The 6,812-nt window shown below is 38.9% G+C and overlaps 1 pseudogene; it reads right to left on the bottom strand.

Annotated features, from left to right (window-relative positions):
• Positions 1-4,105: 4,105 nt before the first annotated feature.
• LOC112036691 (pathogenesis-related protein 1-like) lies at positions 4,106-4,619 on the bottom strand (annotated as a pseudogene).
• Between the last annotated feature and the right edge of the window lie 2,193 nt (positions 4,620-6,812).

Consider the following 6,812-nt stretch of genomic DNA (forward strand, 5'->3'; position numbering starts at 1 on the left):
GTTTGAATTTGTCCATTTTGATTTTTGCTCGATTGCTTCTGGATCAATCAAATGTAATTTTTGATCAATCGAATCTAATTTTCGATCAGTCGAAAATCGCATAGAGAGTTTTTTAAAACTTTGTGTTTTCACACGTTCTATCACTTTCAAACTAGTTTCAAAACACTTTCTCTCTCCATTCGATTGGTCTAAGATTCAAAGCAAGATTTTTGTCGTTTTCACTAAAATTTCTTCAAGGGTTTTTGTCTTCTAAGGCCGGTAAGACCTTTATACCCCTCCTTTTTCATTTATTTTCATGCATTTTTGTCATGCATTTGGGGAAATTTTCAAACCTATGAAAATTTGGAGTTTTTGATATTTTCAATCTTTTCTTTGGAAATTGATCAATAGTTTTTTGTTGTGGGATGATATACTACTGTTCTCTATGAATTAATTTGATCAATTTGTTAATTTGGGAAAATTTGAAAATTCTAGGGCTTGAAACTACCAGATTTGGGGATTTTGTTCACTTGAGCTTAATTTGATGAAATTGGCTTGTTAGATTGATTGATTTGATCATTATTTTATGGTATCTATCTTGTTTAATGATCAATTGATTAATTTTTCTGGATTTTTGAAAGTGGGGTTTTCAAAATTTGGGGTTTTTGAAATAAACTCTATACTCAAGCCAATTTTGTGATTTTTAAGTGAAATTAAACTCATTCTCACTACATTAGAGCATGCATCATGTGTTGATATTGTTCGTGCATCATATAGATTGTTATTTTCTATATATTTTTGTGCCAACTTGTAGTTTGCCCTTGGTGGGTTTCTCTCTCTCTCTCTCTCTCTCTCTCTCTCTCTCTCTTTTATGTCTATCCTTTTGATCCTTAGCATCATGGTTAGGAAGACTAGAGCTCATAGGATCTCCACCTCTACTTCATATCCTTCCTTTGATAGTGAGAGGTTCCTTAGTGAGAAAAGCTAGGAAACTTATGAAAATTTGAACATTCATAGGAATGTATGGGCTAAGAGGAAGGTTGTTTTAGATGAGTTAGATTGTAAGATTCAGAGAAACTTTGAGCATAGGGGTTGGCTTCCTTTGTTGGACATTTCACATCCCCTTCTAACTGCCTTGATCGGAGAGTTCTACTTGAACCTCTCGGTCCACTCCTATGATTCCAACATTCAAGTGAAGAGTTGCATACAGGGTGAAGAGTACACCAGTACTCCTTCGATAGTGGTTGATGCTCTTGGGGTGCCACTGGTCCAGCATCCTGTTTATCCTTACGATGAGTCTCCACCCCTTGATGACATTATGTCATTTATTACTAGTACTTCTATCCATTGGGGTTTTGATCCTCATATCACCTCTCACGAGTTCACCGAGATTCATTATCTTTTTTTCCAGATTTCTTGCCATTTCATTTGGCCTATTTCTCACTTGCACACTATTCCTTTGGAGAAATGTGCATTTTTGTATGCTCTTGTCACAGATGCTCCTATGAGCTTTCCTCATCTTTTTATTCTTTCTTTGATTGAGGTTCATAGGAGTAGTTCTACTGCTCATGCTCTTTTCTTTCATGTTTTCATTCATAGAATTTTGTTACATTTAGGATTAGAGCAGTTTCTGGCGTCTGAGCCCATTCATATCATAGCTCCTATAGATGCCACATTTCTTTGGCAAAGGGCTGCTCAAATGCGAGCTAGCTCTAAACGCCCTAGAGTTGATTCTTCCTCTTCTGGTGCACCTCCTCCTCCTCCTTCTCCTCCCCCTCCTCCTTCTTCAAGTGATCTAGTTCCTAATGCTTATGTTGATTCGACCGCTTCTACTACTTCTCCACCTTCTGCTTTGGATGTTGCTAGCATTTGTTGTGATTTGGACACTATCATCACCGTTCAGGTGGCTTATGGTCAATTTTGGTGGATTGCTTACTGAGCTTTAGGTTTGAGAGCAGATTTGGCGAGTTTTAGACGGTTACCCTACCATCTCTTTTTGATGATGAGTGATTGCCCGTTGTAATTCATCACAAAAAGGGGAAGTACGTAGGATAGGAATTTGTTGATAGGAGGAGATTTTTTGTTGTTCGGAGCTGTGGAGCTTAGAATGTTATCTAAGTGCTTCATCATGTATATATATTTTTTGGCTCATGATGTATTTGTTTCATTCGGATTGTCTTTAAAATAGGAGATAATGTGAGTGTTTATTTTTGTTTCTTGTTCACATGTTGCTACATGATTATTGATTTATATTTATGAGATTATTCAGATATATGTCTTATAGTTTATGTTTATGTGAAATCAAGAATTATTTGTTTTACTTGTATTTCCACACATGTGTTTATGTGTTTGTTAAGTGTTACAGGAATATACAGGTGATCTTAGTCTGCGTTGTCTACACCTGCAATTGATAGATAGAGTTAGGTTGAATTTTGTTGGGCAATGTTTTTGTAATAGGTTGTTTTTGTAAACTTTGAGCACTTTATTAGTTTGTGTTTTGCCATAGATTGCCAAAGGGAAAATTTGTTGGGTTCTAAGACTTTAGGTTTAAATGAATAAGAATTTCAATTTGAAATGTTGGCAAACATGATCAAAACATTTATCTTGTTTTAGACTTGCTTAAATATGTTTAAGTGCAAAGTTGGAATTAGTGTACTGCAGGATTTATTGTGTAAATCTGCCTGCTCTATCAAACAAAAATTAGACTTGATATCAAGAACTCTGCAATTGTTTTTCTGAGAATTTTCCAACTCAGACCCAACCCGTTTGACGTGTAAGTTTTATGTTTCCTTAAGTATAAAAGGAAAACCCTAGCCACGTTTTGTGGTTGCTCTTTATGTGTGTGTGAATCTCTTGTAGATCTAAGAGTGTTGCCTTTATACACATTAGGGTTTCCAATCTCAAGATTATGTTGAGAGCTGGTGATCAATTCAGTTGCATTTCAAGACTTAAAGATACATAAGCGGGATGCTTGTACTTGTTGTGAATTCAAAAAAGAAGTAGTCCAGAGACTCGAAGATTGTCACGTATCGATGGTAGTAAGTTTCCTACTCGAGGTAGCAATAGGAGTTAGTGAGTCTAAGTCGCTATTGTGTAAACTTAATTCTTTCATATGAGATTTGTTTTACCTTGAGAATAGCGTAGGTTAAATCCTCCCCAAGTTTTTATCGTTTGTTTTCCTGGTTATTATATCGTTGTGTATTTATTTTCCGCATTTTACAAATGATATGATATATTTGTGTTAACTAGATCTAATAATTTACTAAGTAATCACTTGGTTAATTAACTAGAGTTAATCTGTTGTGTTTTAAAGGTCTAAAAGAACATTTCCAATGGGAGTTGTAAACCCGTATTTGTATCAAACATTATTGCCTTCCATCTACCTAATACTAACATGACTGGTACTAGGGAGTAGGGACCTAGACAAAGTTGCAAAGTGCAGTGTTAGAACGATTTAAAAAAGGATGCATTACAAGTGAACCTTGACCACAAAGACAGATTTGGCCGGTGGGATATATATATATATATATATCCCCTGCCGTGAGAAATCTTCGTTGTCCCAACCAAGGTCTCATTCATTACTAGAAAAAACCATTTACAAGTATCAAATTACAAAGAGTAAAAGTCTTTATCCAGAAGCATTTGATCTTTGTTTAAATTCATTCTCCATAAAAAATAAATAAAATGTCTCCATTATACCCCAATATGCAAATAAGATGAATTCCCACCAATAAAAGATGGATGCTTTTTTTTTTTTTTTTTTTTTTTTTTTTTTTTTTTTTTTTTTTTAAGAATCAAAAGATGGATGACGACTTTGTACTTCATTTTATCCCTTTTCTCCTAAAATATAGCATAAGTATGAATAAAAATACTTTCTTCCACTCTTAGTGTTTTAATCTATAGTCTACAAACTGTGTTATATCAAGTGCAAAGTGTATGATTCTTTTCCCGTTTTCAATTTTGATTATGTTACAACTTATAAATAAAAAAGAAAATAAAAAGGGGACCTGATTACTTTTTATGGAACAGAGAACATGAACGTTGAGAATATATTGACACACTAACAATATGATAGAAGATTTTTATTATTTAATTATCATTAAGCACTTTTAGGTAATAGATAGTAGCAGCTATATAGGTAGTGAAACATATAACTCTTAGTAAGGCCGCTCGTTATTGTAGTTTCCAGGAGGATCATAGTTGCAACCAATGAATGTCCCACCATTGTTGCACCTCACTTTAGCACATCCAAGACGAACTGAGCTGCGCCAAACCACCTGAGTATAGTGGCAACACTGCCCTCCAACACAAGAGTTAGAGTTGTAGTCATAGTTTGCTTTCTCGTCCACCCACATCTTCACTGCATCTGTGCCTGAGAGGTCAGCGCTACCCCAGGCAATGTTTTCACCATATTTTCCACCGGAGTGCACAAGATTGCAATCTCCAATACGCTGATTAGCATAGTTCTGTGCATATGCCGCTACAGTGTCATCCCAAGTCTGCACGGGCTGCATTGTGGGCATTAAAGTAGTCTTCTTTGGAGTCTTGGGCAAGGGTGAGATGGACTAGGGTTAAGCTCATGAGAAAAACAAAAGCTAGTGAAATCTTACCCAACCCCATTTTAGCGCAAAGCAAAATCTTAAGTGATTGGTGGAGAAATAAGGTTTGTGCATGAGGTATATATAGGGAATTAGGGATATACATCAAGGGAGTTAATACCGTACCAGAGGCTGTACCGGTTTGCCTAGCGGTACGGTATATTTCAAATACCGGTCAATACCAGTGTACCGTTTCGGGTTTACCACTATTTTTTATATTTTTAAATAAATAAATATATATATATATATATATGTATGTATGTGTGTGTATATATATTATAATAAATATAAAAGTTTACCATAAAACATTTCCTCAATTCAAAACTAATTATTCATAATTTTAGACTTTAGTATCAACCTGTCTTCCCTTCTAAGATTAGACGAAGCATCAATCCAGCTTGGTTGAGGGCTTCATGCCAAGTTTGAGAGCAATAATGCCTGCACACAGCAGGAACTTGAGCCTGAAGGGTGGCTTCAGTCTTAGCCACCCCTTCTGTGAAAGCCTCTTCTTTTGCCTCTTCCACAGAGCGCTCAGCGTCCGTTTTAGCGAAAATTGCCTCGTCTCTGGCTCTCATAGCCTCGTCCCTGGCATACTCGGCAACACCTTTGTCGTGGATTGCTTTGGTCAAACTTTGTTTTATGTAGGAAACGTCCTCTTTAGCCTTCTGTAATTGGCTTTCAACCTCTTGCAAGTGGACAGTTTGATCCTCAGCTTGCTTCCTGACCACGGCTAGGTCAGAAACAGCAGTATCCCTAGCCTTCGCTATTTCTGCCAGATCCTCGGTCGCCTTTTTCAGGTCGGCCTCAGATCTCTTAAGAGTTTTAGCCGCTTCTAGGAACTTATTGCGCTCCTGCGCTAAGGCCTGACTATGGTCGTCAACCTCTTCACCCAACCTAAAAAGGGCTTGGATAGCCTGCCAGCAAAAATAAGCAGTTTTATAAAAAGAAAGAAAAGTACTAAGCAACAAAAATTTCTAGTAAAAAGAACGGCTGCCAAAGGACCTACCATGCCTAGATATTTCTTAAGGTCGAGGACAACCTCTACCCTAGTCATCTTCTTTAACTCAGCCATATCAACAGGAAGAAGAAGAGATTTCTCTAGGGCCTCGGCTACGAGAGCCCCTCGTCTCCTTGAGACTCTCGTATTGACGCGTTGTCCGTTAGGGGCTGGTCATGGAGCATGGCAGCAGGCAGCCATGCTTGAGCCTGGGGCTGCTGGATGACCTTCTTGCCTTTCTTTTGATCACCGAGCTTCAACTGCTTTGGGGGTCTACGAGTCTTACCCTCCTTGGGCGAAGAATGAGATTTGCTCCCATCTATTGGATCCTTGCCCTTAGAAAGCCTTTTCCTTTTCGGATCAGGAGACTCAGTAGAAGGGGCAGTTACTATAGGGGTGGAGGACGACCTGGTTTGCATGGTTGAAATCTGGGGCTGAGATGCTGGGGGCTGGGTCTGTAACTCCCCTGGTACATCCTTCTTGGAACCGCCTTCGAGCAGGTCAAGAAGACTTGTCTGGGGCTGTCTCTTTAAACCCATCTCAGCCTGGGTACCAACTCTTAAAGACTGAAGATCGGCTTCGGATAAGTGAGGATCCCCTAGATCACCGGGAGGATCCTCGGGCTGATCAGCCAAGTTAAATACACTATACTCGTCCTCAGAGGAACTCAATTCAACCACCTCCTTTGCTTTCTTAGATGGTCCTTTCTCGACCACTGTTACTTGCTGGGATGAAGAAGGACCTGATAACGGAATACCTTCAGGTATGTAAGACCCCCAGTAAAAGAAAAACCGCTCTCCACCACGGTAATCTGCGTGAGCCGAGGATCACGAGCTCTAATTACGTGCTGCGGAACAGGGAATGACGTCTGAGCCGGGTCACACCCGAGGATTTTATGAGCAACTCTGACTTGGTTGTCAGGTTCGTTCAAGAAGAGGTCCGACCTGAGAACGGTTTCCAAATCCGCCTTATTAACTAGGTGGAAGTGACGTGCAAAAGCATGTGGATCTGCGAAAAGAAAAACAAAACTCCCATGGTTAGTCAACCAAATCAAATATACAGACATAAAACTTGAAGGTGCTGAGACCTAGATTATCTTGTACATCGGATGCCCTACCTGGCTCCCCCTCTACAGTTGGGCAGTGAAAGCCGTCGTGCCACTCTCCCGACACTATGAGGAAGTCTTGGTTCAACCCTTTATTAGAATCAGGAAGACACTGGATAAGACGAACCCTATC

This window comes from Quercus suber, unplaced genomic scaffold (genome assembly GCF_002906115.3).
Source record: "Quercus suber isolate HL8 unplaced genomic scaffold, Cork oak 2.0 scaffold_122, whole genome shotgun sequence".
NCBI classification, from domain to species: domain Eukaryota; kingdom Viridiplantae; phylum Streptophyta; class Magnoliopsida; order Fagales; family Fagaceae; genus Quercus; species Quercus suber.